General features: G+C 37.7%; 1 long non-coding RNA gene across 5 annotated transcripts in view; it reads right to left on the bottom strand.

The window, feature by feature from the left end:
• Nucleotides 1-18,949, bottom strand: part of LOC103278377 (uncharacterized) — a 526,052-nt gene that overhangs the window by 451,312 nt on the left and 55,791 nt on the right. The window lies entirely within an intron of this gene.

Here is an 18,949-nt window from a genome sequence, read left to right as displayed (position 1 = left end):
CAGAGCACATTCCTTTAGAATTTTCTGTTTATTTTTGAGTTTATGAAAATCACTCCATCTCAGATGTGTCTTAGCCTTTTTATCCTCCAGACATTATTTTACATTTTGAAATGCTCAAGTCTAAATGTCGCATGAAATTAAGACAAAAGATTTCAAATGAGTTTCTGTTGGCTATCAATTTCCCTTGTTCCAGCACCCATCACATGTGAAAATTCATGTTTAGTTTGTTAGTGCCGGTCCTATGAAGTTGGACTTGCCTTCTCACCTTCAGTTGTTCTCTTTAGTGTGAAGAACACAATCTATTTTCTCTAGCCAGAATTCTGATATTGTGGTTGTGTCAATGCAAGATGATAATGCTTCTTTTGCAAACTATTTCAAAAAAGCCTGTCTTATGCTTTGTGATTTAAAAATATCCCAAACTTATAGCATAAATCAAATAATGACACTGCTGCTTTCTATAGCAAGCCTGTACTTAGTTCAATTTTCATGATTTTAAAACTCAAGTAATTCTTTATTTTAAAAAACCCTTAAGTCACACTTTGTTCAAGGGTAAATTTTCTAATAAAGAAAAATGAAAATGAAATAATCACTCTCAACAGATAAGTTTGCTTTATTTATGTTTCCTTCTCCTCCATTTCCTTTTCATCCTTTTTTAAATGATGTCTAGTCCTATTTTATTTTGCATCTATGTACACTATTCTGGCTGAATGACAGAGAAAGAAAATACTTAAATGGACAGCATAAAAAGAAATGAAAATGTCCTGTATCTCTGTGTTTGTTATTATTCAATTTGTGAACAGTTTTTTTTAAAAAATGAAACTTTTGTCCATATGAATAAATAATTAATAATGGTAATTAATTCATTTTTTTCCTTCTGGAAAAGGATAAAATTAATAGACTAAGAGCATATCTACACTGACCTTTTCTCCCAAAAGGGTAGGGAGGCAAATCAGAGAGCTAATTTGATTTAATGCAGCCTTGAACCATGTTAAGAAAACCGGGAGTTGCTCTGGATATTCCCCAGGAATTAGGAGCAAACTGAGACTTTGGGCCTATGTAAATAATTGGGCCAGTTCCATTGCTCTGGAAAAAGTTCTGCTGCTCTGACATCATTCCAGGTGATGAATGGACACTAGCCATGTCATGCCTGGTGACTCCTCCCCCATTCTGCAGCAGCCTGGGGGTTAGTGTCAAAATCATCCTGGGGCTGATCTGGAATTCAACACTCCGGATCAACCCTGAGATAAAGACTCTATGTAGAACCACTCTTATTTCCACTCTTGACGATGGCCATAATTTCAATGAAACTTTAACTTTGTGTCCATGCGGCCCGCCCTTGTTATGTTATGCTACGTTTTGCTTTATTTTGTTCTGTATTGTGTAGTGTTATTGTTGTATTGTTTAATTGTATTTTGATATGCTGTTTTTATATTTTGTTTATTGTATTGTCTTGGGCATGGCCCCATGTGAGCCGCCCCGAGTCCCCGTTGGGGAGATGGTGGCGGGGTATAAATAAAGTTTTATTATTATTATTATTATAATGAAATGGTAATTGTCTATTTGTCTACCATCAATGAAATAACGAGACCAGACAACTGTGTTGGGATAAGTATGGGCAACTTTTATTAAATTGTTACCTATTTAAACTTTCTTCATGAACTGCAACCAGCTAAAAGTGTTAGTTTGAACTTGATGTTGTGTAACCCGAGGCAGTGGCCATCCCAGACCCACTCCTCAGCAAGACACCTGAGTTCCCCACATAACTCACCATGAGTCGAAACCAGGGAAACTGTTTAGGGAAGCTGCATAGAGTATTCAAACCCTAAGTTGAGAGACTTCAAAGATTAGAATTTCCATGGAGCCCCAAGGCCATTTCTGTTCACCCCCACCTTGGTTGAGCAAACTTGCTGGTGGAGGCTCCTGTTCCTGGCCTTCACCAAAATGGATGCCGTAAATATGAGCAGCTTTTATTAAATTGTTACCTATTTAAACTTTCTTAATGAACTACAACCAGCTAAAAGTGGGGGTTTGAACTTGATGTTATGTAAACCGTGGCAGTAGCCATCCCAGACCCACTCCTCAGCTGACTTTGGTGAAACACCTGCGCTCCCCACATAACTCACCATGAGTCATAACCAGGACAACTGTTTAGGGAACTGCATACTGATATGAAAATTGTCTTCCCGTATTCCACCTGACAGCCTATTTAATGGCTCCAACTAATGCCAATTACCCATTAACCGCAATAGTTTAGGGTACATAAAAAAAACTCCCTGTTAAAGGGGGACAATTCCTACCAGCCTCAAAGTGACTCCTTGGTACACTGCGGTAGGGTGGGCCAATGTTTGCTGCTCCAATGCTGGAGCTGAGAGGGGCGGATGCCTTAAATGTTCTGTTCCTCCCCCAAAACATAGTCCCAGGAGGGTTTATTACTTCTTAGTCTCTATTCATTGGGGTTGGGAAGTGGGCCTCCCCATCCAGGCATGGCCGGAAAGGGAAACCCAATTGCCTAATACTCTTTACCTGCTCTGTGTACTGATTCAATATGAGGGTGAGGGTGAGGAGGAAGGATCAAATTGATAGCTGCCATGTGCTCAACTGGAAAGATGGCATTGCAATATCTGGTGCATTTTTCTCAAAATGTCTATCATGCCCCCATTTTAATTGAAGAAACCAAAGAGTATTGTCCTAAATTTTTTCAATGGCACAATTATAGGTAAGAAAAGAATATTCAGCCAATAGATGAACATTCTCCCTAAAAACTTTACAGATTTGCATTTGCTATGTGAGAAAATCCATATGGATTTTCCTCCATGGAAAAGAGCATTTTCTCATCAGAAAACAATATTCTAGCACATAAAACACAAGTGTCTATGAAAAAATGGGGGTTGATTGTGTCTGTTTTGTTTTAGAATTATTCTGAAACCATGATTAGTTTTCAAAAACTGCAGTTTTCAAGTATTCTCTCCTGAAGAAAAAATATTTGTTCTTGTCATGGGAATGAAATTTACAAACATTTTCATTCATGCAGAATGAATGAGCAACAATATTGATAATTTGTTAGCAATGTTCAACATGACAAGTGAACTTCCTGGCCTGTAATAAAAATAGCACATAATGACTTGTTTTATGGATAGTATAAAGAATAAAGTAACTAGCTCCTTCTAAAAAGAAATATTCTAGGTGATGACTTGTTATTTCTTTGATATAAATGATTTATAAAGAGACCCTTATATAAACTCTTACACTGTCACACACCTATTTGATTTACCTCAATGTTAGAATTATGGCCTGCAACACATTAAATCAGTACATTTTAAAAAATCTTGTCTTCATATGCGCAGATGTCTGTTACACATGTATAACCTCTAGCAATAATTCATTAATATAGTTTAAGCCACTTGAAAATGGAAATTTAATGTAATGCAGAATATGGAATTTTACTTCTTTCACCAGCCTTAATCTCTTAAAAGGAAGACTATAAAATAAGGGAGAGTGTAAAATAATCAGTGAAACATAAACCCTTCCAGGTGCCAAGCCAAAGCCTCATTGCCTCAACTTTCCCTTTGCTTATGAAAAAGAGGATAGGATGTTTGACCAACATGAAGATAGAACATCACATTCCGAATGTGAATTCCCATAGGCAAGTGACATGTCAGTATGCTTCCATAGGCATAAAAGAATATCACATATAATTTAATAAGCAAATTTTGTGACAGATAAAAGAAGAAAATTACTTTGCCAGCTCAACTATAATGAAATCCAGCATGGTTGCCATACTTATAATTATTAATTTATTGGAAGCTGTCAGCTATGTCTTTGCAAAACATCTCAGAAATGAAACTCTACTACACCTTCAGCATTCTAGCCATTAGATGCAGAAAAGACACACATTTTCTCAGTGTAACTTACAGAAAGTAAGACAAAACCAACAAAATGGAGAAATAAGTTTACAGAAACTCAATACAGTGGTGTCTTGGGCATTCTTAACAATCTGTGCTTCACACCCTCAGTCATAGCCTCACCCTTTCGGTTTCTGAGGCAAAAATATTGACAATTTTGATTGTACAGTTCCAGGACATAGCATTTTTGTTCTGCCCTTCATATGAACTTTAGGACAGAAAGCAGGCTGTGTAATATCTACCAAGCAGTAAACAACTTGGCCAATTTCATCACATTCAGTCAAGATATAAGAGAATGAACTCCCCCCCCCCCCACACACACACCCCAGCCTGTATCTTTTTCCATCTATCTTTAAATTCTTGATGTATTTCACTATCAGGCAGCCTGCTTTTCCTCTTTTCCTTCTTTCGTCCTTCCATCTTTATTTTTCTCTGCTGCAATGATCTGGACACCCACATTATAAAGAGAGTAGAAGATGCCAAGGCAATATTGCAAGTGAGCAGACATTAATATCCTTAGATGTGATTTTTGTCTGTCATGCCTTTCCATATCCATTCTCCATTAATAAATACCACAAACCTGTGTTGGAATACAATCCCCATCGTCTCCAATTGGTATGACTAATGATTGTGGAATTGTATTTCAGCACTGAGAACACTTGGTTGGAGAACTTGGTATACACAGTTCATATACAATCCACTTATTCCTCCCTATGCAAAGATGCACACATAATTGGAAAAGCCAAACAGTTCATTGCTGCCATTGTGAAACTGGAATTGTACTCACTTCCCCCTTTTCTTTACATTCCACCCCTCAATTGCATATAGCGCATGTTCTCTCTGAGTGTTTTGGGATAACAATTCAACTACAGTATTTAGCATTCTATAATACTTCAGCAGCAAAAAGAATAAATGAACAGATTCAAACATAGTGGAAAGATCAGAGTGAATATATGTTATCTGCCTTTCTTTTCCAGTAAATAAAAACTTCGGCTTTCAGTTAAACATACAGTCAGCTCTCTGTATCCAGGGATTCTAAATCCACAGATTCAGCCATCCATGGCTTAAAAATACATTTTTAAAAATTCCAAAAAGCAAACCTTGATTCAGCCATTTTATGTAAGGGACATTATTTTACTACACCATTGTATATGATTTCACTACACCAATGTACATTATAAGACTCGAGCATCCATGGGTTTTTGTAATCATTGGGATTGGAAACAATCCACAATTGATACAAAATCCCCCTTTATCTTAATCAAACCACTTGCTCACATCTTCATCTATGTTCAAAACAAAAGATCCTGTAGCCAATAACTAAGCTGGCTTCATACCTTCAAAGTATATTATGCATACTTCTGTGTTCTTAACATGTTTTTGAAAATCCCTTTTCCTGCTTCTTGTCATGTATACTCCGTTAGCCCGATTCTTCATTCTTATCACTAAATGTACAATTATAGCCAAAACAATGAGTTTAATTTTGCTATTGATAATATTATTTGCTAACCATTTTTTACACATTTCAGACTATTTCAGTTGGAAACAAGCTGCATTATTAATCAATTCATGTATATAATTTTGATTGTAGAGCTATTATCTCAGTGTAGGTCCACTTTTAATATAACACCAAAATAAAAATGGTGTGGAAAGAAAATGCCTGATATCAATTGATACCATCACACATTTAAAAATAATGTTTTATGGAAAAACATAGAACTGATTGATAGACCATGTGATTCTCCATATGGAAATAAATTCTGTTACTAAACAGCAACAGATTGTCAAAGTCATGCATTTTTGCTTCTAACATTATCACGGTCATTGGTGCCATTGACAACATAAACGTTAAATGTACAGCTTAACACACTGCCATCAGGATATACATCAGCTACACAGAACATTCCAAGCTAATGTAGGCAATTCATTTTCAGCATTTGACAAAAAGTGAATAAAATTTAAAATTACCTTTAAATTAATTCATTAAAATTTACTAATTTTACAAGCATGCAAGACTAGAATCTCTTCCAAACAGGTAACTTGTGTAGTACCATTTAATGCTTTCCCTTCTAAATATCCTTCTTTTTAAAAAGAAAAGGAAAAAAGGACCTTAATTTAGGGCATCTTTATTGCGATGTGTGTTATGACATTAGTTGTGGATGTGTCTAATACCTTCCGCTTCTTGCCCCTTTTCCGAGATATGTTTCCATGTTTCCATGAAAGGAACTAAGATTTAATATATATCTTTTTAAACTGAGAATTTATAACAGAGAAGTGTTTCCGTCTTGTAATCTTCAACCAATCTCCTTCTGTTTGTCTGCCAGAAATTCCTTTTATTAAATTTGAATTTTGTTTTATTTTACTTATTTTTTGTAAAAAGGCCTTTAGTTTTCAAAGTTTATTTGCAGTTTAGGGTTTATTCTATGGAAAGCCACTCACAGTTTATTGTTGTTGTTGCAGAGAAAAAAACTGCAAGAAAAAAGTTGCTGTACAAAACCAGAATATTTTGCACAGAAATGCTATTTCTGCAGAGAAGCTGCTGTTTTATGAATAGAAAATAGTTGTTTTGGTGCATAAAATACTACTTTCTGCAAAGGAGAATGATTTCCTCTACACACAATATTATTTTTTGTGCAAAAATAACCCTGCCATTTTTCATTCATTTCCCACACAATGTGAGTCCCAAAGATGGATGCTGTTGTCCTTATCAGTGTTTCCTGACATGCAAGAAGCCCATTTTTGGCCATTTAAAAGAATATATATTTTTGAATGATCAGTGCAAGCACAGTCCAAAGTGCTTACCTATATAAAGGTTTGTATAGCTTGAGTCTTCTCTATCCAGCAGACTCCTGCCCAAACCTTAAAAAATTCAGGAGTGGCCCTTCTCTCCGTCCAACTACTTATAACTGTTGGAAACATTTGTAGCAGTGTTTTGAAGGCTACTACTCAACTGCTTCTAGAGTGTGGTATTCCCTTCCAATAAAGGCTAGATTCCTCTTCCCCTTCCTCTTGGTCAGAAAAGACACCTGTTAATGGCCAGGAGCAGCTCTGCAGCCGCAGTCATATGTCATGGCAATGGGGATGAGACGGGCTTGATTCATCCCCTTTTTCCCATTCTGGTGAGCAAATTGAAAAGGAGAAAGTGGCCCACATGGACAAAATCACATTAGAGACAGAAAGTTGCAAAGAGTTTGCCCAATGTGTGGGCTTCCTCCAAAGTTTTAGCAAGTTTTCCTTCATAGAGGACAAGACCCCAGTTTCCTCATGTTAAGGACTAGAAGGATGTTCTCTACACATCCAGGAGCAACGTTTAGTCCACTTTGTGTTTTGTGGCTTGTGTAGACAAGTCTGAGAATGACAAAATGCATGTACATGTGTTCCTGAGGTGAAGGATAAACATATTCAAATGAAATAGAGCCCCTAAATCTTATGTTCAGGAAAACATTGTTTGCCTCTCAAGGGGGAAAAAAACCAGTAAATGTATCAGTCACTGCAGTTTGGCGTACACATATTTTGGAGTAACTTCAGAACAATACAACTTTAAGTACACTTTTTTGGACTATAGTTTCCATAATCCATCAACCAGCAATATAGCTGGATAAAAGGTTACTGTATGTTAGACAGCTTCATGCATAGAAACATGTTTATGCAGAGCTTTAATGATTAATCTAGAGATTAAACTAATTTGTTCCTGTAAACCTAAATATCTGTTCTTTTTTTTCCGCTGAAATACTACTTGATCTTTGTGGCAACAACTATAAACAATTGTAGAGAATAAACTTCAATTTGAACTCTATTGCTCCCAGTCATACCTATAAACTGCACACAACTATATCCCAAACAAGCAACTGACAATCATAAGAATTGATCTTGGGGATAACCTGCACCACTGCCAGGACAGTTGTGTCATTCTTTACACTTATGTCAAAAGGAATACAAGTTGCTGCATACAGACTGCAGCCTTATTATAGAATATAATGAGAGAGATGAGATAACCCAAATATATGACTTTGATATAGACTGAAGTGGTTGATTGGATTAAATCTAGTTCAGCTCAGACTATCAGTTAAATATAGAACTAGAAGGCAGACGGGAACAAAAACATTGAGAAGTCATGATTGCCAAAGAACAGAATGGAAATGGTGTTAGATATTTTGCAGATAGTACTGGAGTGGCCCAGATGCCATAAGGGGAAACTCAGAATTTAATGTCACAATGTTCAGCAGCATGAAGGCCAGAACAGAAAAATGATAGGAAAATTTTGAAATCAAACAGATTCAGCTGTGCAAGATTGATCTACCTATGAACAGAAATGAAATAAGAGGATATATGGAAGTTAGGTCGATAGGTTCAGGCATGACTGTTATGTAATGTTATAGGGAGAAATGGGCACATAAGAGCTTCTGAAGTGCTCTTAAACTGTATATGTCCAAGGCGTTTTGCAGAAAAGCTTGGAAGGGACACATACAGCTGTGCATCTCTTAAGGGCTCTGACTGGGAGAAAATTGAGGAAATTTCCCACAAATGAGCAAGATCAAAAGGTATAAAACAGAGTTTATTACTGGTAGAAAGCAAAGGCCAGCATATCATCCAAAACAAAAAGTAATAAAAATCCTATTTTGAAATCTTAACTTTGGTAGATGGGGTCATTTCCAGAACAACAGAAATTAAAGGGATTGTGGGCGACAGAGCTCACCTTCTCTACAGAAACCTGCCACTAAATTGGCCTAAATTTTCTTTTAGTTCTGACAATAGTAGATTGAAATTCATAGAAGCCTTTAGATTTATTTATGTGCTGACTCACTGTAAAACAGTTGATTGAATTGGTCTACTCAAATTGGACTTAACTAGTAGTTCACAGATTTCTGTGAATTTTTCTACCAAAAATGGGGGAAATCCTTAAAGATGTACAATATTTGTATAATCATCACCCAGCAGGGGACAAAACTTTTACATATATACTGTATATACTTAAGCCGACCCAAATATGAGCCGAGGCACCTAATTTTACCACAGAAAACTGGGAAAACTTATTGACTCAAGTATAAGACAAGGGTGGGAAATGCAGCAGCTACTGGTACAGTAGAGTCTCACTTATCCAACACTCACTTATCCAACGTTCTGGATTATCCAACACATTTTTATAGTCAATGTTTTCAATATATCATGATATTTTGGTGCTAAATTCGTAAATACAGTAATTACAACATAGCATTAATGCGTAATTTACTACTTTTTCTGTCAAATTTGTTGTATAACATGATGTTTTGGTGCTTAATTTGTAAAATCATAACCTATTTTGATGTTTAATAGCCTTTTCTTAATCTCTCCTTATTATCCAACATATTTGCTTATCCAACATTCTGCCGGCCCGTTTATGTTGGATAAGTGAGACTCTACTGTACATTTAAAAAATAAAAATAGATACCAATAAAATTACATTAATTGCGGCATCAGTATATTAAATGTTTTTGAATATTTACATGAAATTGTAATTTAAGATAAGAATGTCCAACTCTGATTACCTATATACTCAAGTATAAGCCAACCTGAATATAAGCTGGCCAGTACCCTCACTTGAGTATAAGCTGAGGGGGGCTTTTTCAGCCCTAAAAAAGGGCTCAAAAACTCGACTTATACTTGAGTATATAATATATATATATATATATATATATATATATATATATATATATATATATGCGTGTGTATGTATGTATGTGTGTGTGTGTATTCTTACAAGCAAACATGTACATATTTAGGTAAAGTATTATTTTTAATCATCACACTATATTCCTTAATTTTTCAAATGAAGCTCAGCTAACTAAAAGGCCACTTTTATTTGTATTTTCCTTGAGCATGATTACACTAGTCCTCTTTAGTCGGTACCCAGAACCTCCGAAATCTAGATAAATGAAGAGTTTTCTCGTGGCTTTGGAAATGTTTCTTTATGAAAGCTAAACATTTTTCAACTTCATTTTTATAAGATTCTGAAATAAGCTAGAGGTTTAGCATACAGTGCTGTTCAACACGTTCAAGCATCAACATGAAGCCAACAAAAGATGTGATTAATCCAAACCTTTCCTAGTCCAGGATTGTTGGAAAACACATCCCATATCCTGATTGAACTTTTGGATAGCATAATAATTGTGCTCCTGGGCTTGAGAAATTTTGACTCTTAGAAGTTCTTTCGTGCTCATGCACCCTTTCTCTCTACTCCCTTCCTTCATTCCTCTTAGTGTTGTTGGTCATTTATTGTAAGCCGCCCTGAGTCCCCTTTTGGGTGAGAAGGGCAGGATACAAATGTTGTAATAAATAAATAAATATCAGCCAGCAGAGCAGTCCTACCTGCAGGCTACTCATTCAGCAGGTTTCTGAGATTATTCGATGGAAGAGAGTTCTGCCAGCAAAAGAACAGTGCTACTGATAGCATAGGATTTCTTTTCCTTGGGAGAAAAGACCTTACCTAGTCCTGACCTTTGAGTTAAATTTGCACTGAAAGCTGCCAATTCCCTCCACTTTTACAGAATTACAGCATGATAGCAGCAATGATTATATCCAATAGATTATTGAGATGAGTAGTTTGGTGAGATACTAGAACTTTCTGGCTGGGAATTCTAAATATCCCTCCTTACAGGATATTGGCATGACAGTTGAAGCTGAATCATGATGCTATAACTAGGCAGTGTGAAAGGGTATTACATAATTTGTTCCATAAGTTAATGACAGATGCAGGAAACTAGGCCTGCCATATGCCTCATATTTTCACTAAAATGTATTTATTTGAGTTATATATCTATTTAAATTTTCACTCATTTTCAAGTTGTGTTTTCATGAAAAGAAATGGTTTTTAACACAGTTGACAAATGACATATGCCAGGAACCAACAGTGTATCCACTGGATCATATCACTTTGGGCATAATAAGTTCTCCTCCACTCTCTTTCTGTAGCCTCCTGTGTATCTGAGCAACTGAGAAACCCAAGATCAAGTTTTTAGTATGCACAAAGGGCTACAGAAAAAAATGGAAGCTGTTGAAGCTTATGTACTTAGTTTGATCCTAGACTGTTAAACATCACATCAGATAGATTCATTTATGAAGGCTGGCAAAAGAGGGGGAAAGAGTAAATGAATGGGGAAAGAATTTATTTGAAGAAGGGAGGAAATGGGACTGCTTATTGGAGGAAGCAAAAAGAGTGAGTTCCACAAGTATGAGGCTACCAAAGAAAAATACTGTCCCAGATACTCTAAATATGATAATTCCTAGTGGTAAGCTTCAGAGGCCAGTGTTAGGTCATGATGGTCTTTAGATAATGTGTTCCTTTGCAATTCAAGTTATCAACCATTAGTATTAGCAATTTAAACTAAACCAAAAAACAAATGGGAAAATAATGCAATTGAGATAAAGCTGTAGTATGAACAAAATTGGTAGCCCTCCTCCACCCCTCTAAAACTCTAGTTTAGTATTTACAGGCTGTTTTCAATGTTGGTATTTATTTATTTATTTATTTATTTAGAGCATTTATATCCCATCCTTCTCATCCCCAAGGGGGGACTCAGGGCGGCCTTGCAATTAGCAATCATTAGATTCTGAATAACATTTATATATATAAAAATGTAATGTGCCCTTTTACTATGGAGTAAACAACAAAACCACTGAACCAAATCACACCCAATTTGGCCACAAAAGACATAGTCATCCAGTCTATGTCTTTGAAACAAAAACCCTAGAAAAATAAAGCCCAAATTAGAGGACGAGAAAGAGCTGTTTTCTCCCTTTAGAAACAACTCAGAAAGGTAGGCCCTGCCCCCTTTAGGCCCCGCCCACTTCATATCCTAGCAATTCCCTCAGCCAAAATGCCACCCAGGGCACAGGTAGAGCGCACTTAGGCCGCATCCACACTGCCTATAAATATACAGATTACCGGATTTGAACTGGATTATATAGCAGTGTAGACTCAGGTCCCTCCCACACAGCTATATAACCCATCATGCCAAGGCACATAATCCACAGTATCTGCTTTGAACTGGATTATCTTGAGTCCACACTGCTATAAAACCCAGTCCAGTGTGGATTTTATACAGCTGTGTAGAAGGGACCTCATAAAATCCAGTTTTAAGCAGATTAGAAGATTATAAATATAATATATAATAATTACTGTGGTATAATAATGCAGAACAATATAATCTCTAAAATCAGGACAGAAAATGAAGAACAACACTCTGAAAACAGGGAAATTCCAGACAGGAAAAAACTAGGGCCAGCTAACACCTCCCAACAAAGGATTCCCCCAGGCAGGAAGTATCCAGGCTTTGAAGCTGCAAGGCCATTAAATGCTAATCAAGGTGATTAATTGCAACATTCATGCTTGCCGCACCGAGACTATTAATTGCCATTCAACCTGGGCAACCAAGGATTTCACAAGGTAGAAAGCAGCCAGGCTTGCAAGCAGCAAGACTATTCAGTACAATTCAAGCTGGTCAAACAATGATTCCCCTACAAAGCAAGTAGCCAGCAGCTCTTTGATTGAGGGTGTTACTCCAGCTCTCCAAACAAGAATTCCCCTAGCTATAACACAGCCAGGCATTGAAGCTACAAAGCTATTCAGTGCAATTCAACCAGACCAACCAATGATTCCCCTAGGTAGCAAGCAGCCAGGCTTTGAAGTAGCGAGGCTATTCATTGCAATTCTAGCAGCCCAAAAAACCATTCCCCTAGAACGCAAGTACCCAGCCTCCCAAGCAGCAAGCCTATTCTATTGCATTCCAGCTCACCAAACAAGGACCCCCAAAAGAAGAAAACAGCCAGGCTTTGAGGCTGCAAGGCTATTCACTGCTATTCCACCTGGCCAACAAATGATTCCCATAAGCCGCAGCAACGCGTGGCCGGGCACAGCTAGTAGTATATAAAAACATAGTATATAAAAATAGTAACAACTAAAACAATTAATGTTAGTTAAAACATCCATATAAATATACATTTAGAGGTACATTCCAAGTCATGATCCAGGTCTGTCCGTTATTAATCATAAATTCATTTTTACTATTAATGCTGCATCTATTGCTCAAATGCATGGTCTCATAACCAAGTTTTAAGTTTTTTACGAAAGGACAAGAGTGAGGGGACCTGCCTGATCTCATTAGGAAGAGAATTCTACAGGTGGAGGGCCACCATGGAGAAGGTCCTATCTCTCGTCCCCACCAATCGCTCTTGCCCCTGACAATCTTAAACTGTGGGGTGGGTCATAGCAGGAGATACGTGCGGACAAGTAAGCTGGGTCAGAACCATTTAGAGCTTTATAGGCTAAAGCCAGCACTTTGAATTGTGCTCGGTAGCAAATTGGCAGCCAGTGGAGCTGACGCAGCAGGGAGGTTGTATGCTCCCTGTACGCTGCTCCAGTTAGCAACCTGGCTGCCGCCCGTTGGACTAAATGGAGCTTCCAAACAGTCTTCAAAGGCAGCCCCACATAGAGTGCATTGCAGTATTCTATTTGGGATGTAACAAGAGCATAGTAAAAAGGTAAAGGTTTCCCCTGACATTAAGTCCAGTCGTGTCCGACTCTGGGGGTTGGTGCTCATCTCCATTTCTAAGCCGAAGAGCCAGCATTGTCCGTAGACACCTCCAAGGTCATGTGGCTGGCATGACTGCATGGAGCACTGTTACCTTCCTGCCAGAGTGGTACCTATTGATCTACTCACATTTGCATGTTTTCAAACTGCTAGGTTGGCAGAAGCTGGAGCTAACAGCGGGCACTCACTCCGCTCTCCGGATTTGAACCTGGGACCTTTCGGTCTGCAAGTTCAGCAACTCAGTGCTTTAACACACTGAGCCACCGGAGGCTCCAACAAGAGCATAGACCACCAATTTATTAGGACACCAGGAGACCAGAGTTTGAATTGTCACACAATCAGAGAAGTTCGTAAAGTGACTAAAGATAAGTCATACTCTCTTATGCTCAGAGGAAGTAAATGGCAAACATTCACTGAATACATCTTACCAAGAAACTCCTGGATAGAGTCACCATAAATCAGAATCAATATGTAGGCGCATAACAACAACAACTTTGGATGTAACCAGGACTGTATATAATTGAGATTATGTCTGCTTTGTGCATGTGTGTGTGTGTGTGTTTGGAAAGAGAGAGATAGAGAAAATGCAAACAGTGTCACAATTAACAAACCATCCTAAGTTGCAAAATGATCTTGTAGTACTTATGAGAACCAAGTTGGTGGCACAAGTGCTCATAGACCCTGTATATTCCTTAGTCTAAAAAAGTTTATGCTACCAATTTCATTCTCTCAGGTGGTCTCTAAGATGCTACACAATCCTTTTACATACAGATATTCTAGACTGACATGGATAGGTCTCCATTTACACTGGCTATTTAATGCAGCCTGAAGATAACTTCACACTGTGGTAGATAACCAACGAATGGCCACAAAAGTACACGAAAGCAAACCCTTAGTGTGCATTAGTGCTCTCTGGTATGTGTAATCACCAGCCAGAATTCAAACTGATTCCAGGATTTCCTATGTAATTATCTGCACAGTAAAATCAATCACAATACTGGTTTGAAATTTACTCAAGTGGTCAGTGTAGATATGCCCTGGGTCTTTTAATTCCACCCTAAAATGGAAAAAGCACTCCTACTCACTGAAAACACCTTCACAAGCAACACAGAATCCAAGACTACCTGTGCAATTCTCATACTTGATTCTTGAGAAGGAATAAAATTCTGTCCACACATATAGATTAGCATTCTAACAAAACAGAAGGACAGCTTTAGAGGTGTATTTTTTGGATTAAGTTTCACTTTTTTTGTCCCAATTTATTCTGAAAACCTGTTTATATGTTTTACTGTTTCCATAGCTTTAGTAAATGGACTCAAGAAGTAGAGATGCTTCTCATTTAAATACAAGTGATACCTCAGCTAAAACTTCCAATTGATCCATGCTGATAGTTTTATGTATCTATTATTAGCTATGTGAAATAGGTTGAAATCCCAAGGTACCCTCCACCAAAGGCCACAAAATACAGCAATGCCACCCTTGACCCCCCCACCCCCACCCACACACACACACACACACACACTGTAATCGGTCACTAAAACATGCCATCAAGCATCTTTCTGGCAAAATGATTTAAAAGAATGCTGTTACTGGATGGTATGAAGTAGGCTTTTCAAAAACGGTCTTTGGCTGGTTTGGATGCCTGTAACAGCATGGGCTCTCTGCTATCTTTTTTTCTCAGCAACAACAGAACAGTGCCTGTCAAAAAACTGGCTGCTTTTGGTTTCTTTTAGTTACACATGGAATGTGGGGAGGGAGGCAGCTGCTATAAAAGAAAGGATCACAGGAAGCAGGGTTTCTTAAGCCCTCACCTTAAACCCAGGTCTCCTGTAAAGACAGAGGGGAAAGGATCCCAGGAAATTGGGTTTCTTAACCCCTTGCCTTAAACCCAGGTCTCCTTTAAAAACAGAAGGAAAAAGATCCCAGGAAAAGTGTTATCTTAACTCTGATGCTTTTAATCCAGGTCTTAGGGCCGCATCACACTTGAATATTTATACATTTTAAATCCGGTTTCTATCTCCTGCAGGGGTTTGTAGTTTGGTGAGGCTCAGGACACGTCTGGATGAGCTGTTTAAAGCCCCCACCCCTAAAGTGGATTTAAAGTGGATACAAAGTCTAGTGTGATATTTATTTATTTATTTATTTATTTATTCATTTATTACAACATTTCTATTCCACCCTTCTCACCCCCAAGGGAGGACTCAGGGCGACTTACAAATATAAAACACATGTATAAAACAATTACAGTTATGAACAACAATGGTAATACTTAAATTAATTAGATTAAAACATTCATATAAATGTACATTCAATGCGCATTCCGAGTCTAATCCAGGTCTGCCACTATATCATAAGTTTATTATAGTTGTAATTGATGCTGCTTCTATCAATCAAAAGCTTGGTCCCATAACGAAGTTTTCACTTTTTTGCAAAAAGATAGGAGAGAGGGAGCCTGTCTAATCTCATTTGGGAGGGTATTCCATAGATGGGGGGCCACCATTGAAAAGGTCCTGTCTCTCGTCCCTGCCAGCTGGCTGGTGGAATCGAGAGCAGGTCCTCCCCTGAAGATCTTCAACTAAGATAAGGTCTTTAATGAAGGATATAAGGATAAACGATCCCTAAAATGATGGGAAGGGAAACCTGGGAAGCCCCCTCCCCATTGCCCCCAATGGGTCAGATTGAAAATAAATCTTTCAGCTTCCCAGATCAAAAATGGAGTTCTCTCCTTCTGAATTCGGGAGGCTCCTGAAAAACAGATCGGGGGCCCCACCGAAATCCGGGACAGATCGCAGTTTACCTGAATTGCACAACTCTAGTATGAAGGGCTGGAAGGATATCTAGGAATACCAGCCGGGTTGTACACTCTATGTCATTCTTTCAGGGCCCCATTCATCAGGGCAAACAGGCAGTTTCATCTCATCACCAGGATAGAAGTTATACTGGAATGGATCCCAAAGATCAATCCTGTCTCATCTAAGAGTTAAAACACCAGTTGCTAAATGTTTTCAAGTCATTTATGATCTATGGTGACCCTAAGGATAATTTATCACAGGGTTTTCTTTGGAAAGATTTGTTCAAAAGAAGCCATGGATTTCCTCTGAGGATGAGGGAGTGTGACTTCTCCAGGGTCAACAGGTAGACTTCCACAACTGAGCAGGGATTTGAATCCTTTTAGTCCAGTGCACAAACCACAGTACGAATACTTGTTCTAGTACCTTATAAAGTTATATTTCACACTATTTCAAAAATAAATATATTTTTCAAGGATATCATCCATGACGATCCATTCAGAAAAATAGGAATATAATGTATGTTCAGGAAAAAATAATATACCACAAATTCTACTTTCTCTCCTTAATTCTGCTTCAGTAATATGAGAGATTTGGGGGTGTTTGTTGATTGCTTGTTGCATAATGCATTACGAGCAACATAGATAGACTGATAAATAAAAAGATAGCAAAGTCACTAAGAAACTATAAGGAACATAATACGTCTAAAATGGATAGCCACTTTTTGTCTGTTTAAGTGCCACATATTGCTTACATTTTAATATATTTACAATCAGCATTTTATGGTCCCACTGAACAAAAAGCACTGACATTTAAAAACTGCAAAGGAATTCAAAGTCCTGGAAAGTAAAAACTATGGAAACAATAATAATAAAAGGGACTTTTCCCATTCTGTATTTAACAATCATGGGATGGAACATAAGCAGAAAAGTAGGCCAGATTTTTCTGCAAGCTGTTTTAATATCTAATATCACCTTCTCCAGAATTATTTTTCATCTTGCAGCTACTAAATAGAGCAGATCAGTAACGAAGTTATTGTTGTTACTGAAAAACTGAACTGAATGTAGAGTCCAAATGGGCTTACCAATGACTCCAAAGTCATTTTAAAAACCTCTTTACTGAGTTAAAAATCTCAGTTCAATGTAATATTCCCCTCTCTGTTGAGCTTTTTAGTACATTCTTTCTTTGTTTCCTTCATTTTTCCCTCCTACTTCATTTTACGGACAATTAAGCTGAATGCCCTGGGTTGGTGCTTTCAAACTTCTGAAATATGTCCACAATTCCCAATGGCCAATATTCTACAGCCATATTATCTGGAAAATCTCTCTGTCAGCAGAAAACACACACACACACACACACACACACACATTTGGCATATGCACATGAAATGTTAAGAGTGAGCCAAGGAACAACCCTCTGGTCTTTTTTTCCCTTTCTTAATACCAATCCCTTGGCCACCATTATCCACTCTGTTTCTCAGCTTTCATCACGTGGCGCACCCAATCCACTTTTGATGAATTCTTTATCCTTTTCATATTTGCAAGTATTCAAGGTTCCAAGAAAGCCTAATTTATAATACGGAGGAGGTTGCAGATTTCTGGCCCATGCAGCTGTGCAGATGTTATTCCTTAAGGAAGACGGTCTTGATTGCCTGTGTGAAGAATGGCTCAGAGCTGGCATGGTGCCAAGCGTTCTCTCATAGCTGAATATATAAAACTACTCTCCTACTGAAAGAAGGCCCCCAGTAGGATAATATATTATTACACATGATTCAAATTACAGGATCTGCAGCAGGGGAGCGAGCGGCTGAATAAGGACAGGCACACACAGAATACTGATGATGGCATGACGGAATCCATCATGCATTGAAAGAGCCACCCTTTTAGCATTTAAATCCTCTGTGTTCTTTTCAACCTGACTATATGGGCAATTATGACCAATGAACGTTGTAAACTCATCACAGATATTTGCAGATTTATAAAAACCCAGGAGCATATTCAAATCTGATCCCTTAAATCTTTTTTAATATTTTGAAATAAAGCTATACCACTCACTGAGCACTTGAGGTCCATGGGTTATAATTTAATATGACAATATTGGATTTCCCTCCTGTCTGATCTTGTTCCAGTTATGAGGATAGTGTCGAAGAAAAAACTTGCTTCAGACAATTTTGTGGTCTGAAATTTCTGCATTCCACAGTATTCTGGGCTGTTTTAAACTCAATTATGCAACAAATTACTTTACCCACAAAGAACTAAGCCTGCATGTTTGTCACATTGTTGGCTTGCCAAGCATTTTCCTTTTATAAAGAAGCACTGTTCATGAAACAATGCATTAAAAATGAAAGGTGGGGGAGAGAAAGAAATGGACCATTTAGGATCATTGTTCACTTGCTAATAAATAAATAAATCCAAGCCTCATCCAGGAAATCTGAAGGATTAATAAGCAAGTGTTAAACACACACATAGAGAGCTACGAAACTATAACTAACTCTACGGACTCTATATATAGCTTTGCTCAAAATAGCCTCCAGCCAGCTCTTTCTCTCATCTTAACTTCTTTTCATTCAAGCTCTTGTATTCAGTTATTCTGGCAAAAGGGATGCTAATCAGGTGCATTGTGCAGGGAGAAGGCGGAGTGGAGAATGAAATTTACTCAGAAATGACCTCAATCCTATTCATTAATAAAATGA

The sequence above is a fragment of the Anolis carolinensis genome, chromosome 3 (genome assembly GCF_035594765.1).
Source record: "Anolis carolinensis isolate JA03-04 chromosome 3, rAnoCar3.1.pri, whole genome shotgun sequence".
NCBI lineage: Eukaryota > Metazoa > Chordata > Lepidosauria > Squamata > Dactyloidae > Anolis > Anolis carolinensis.
Note: the sequence above shows the minus strand (reverse complement) of the source record. Positions and strands in the feature narration are given on the sequence as shown.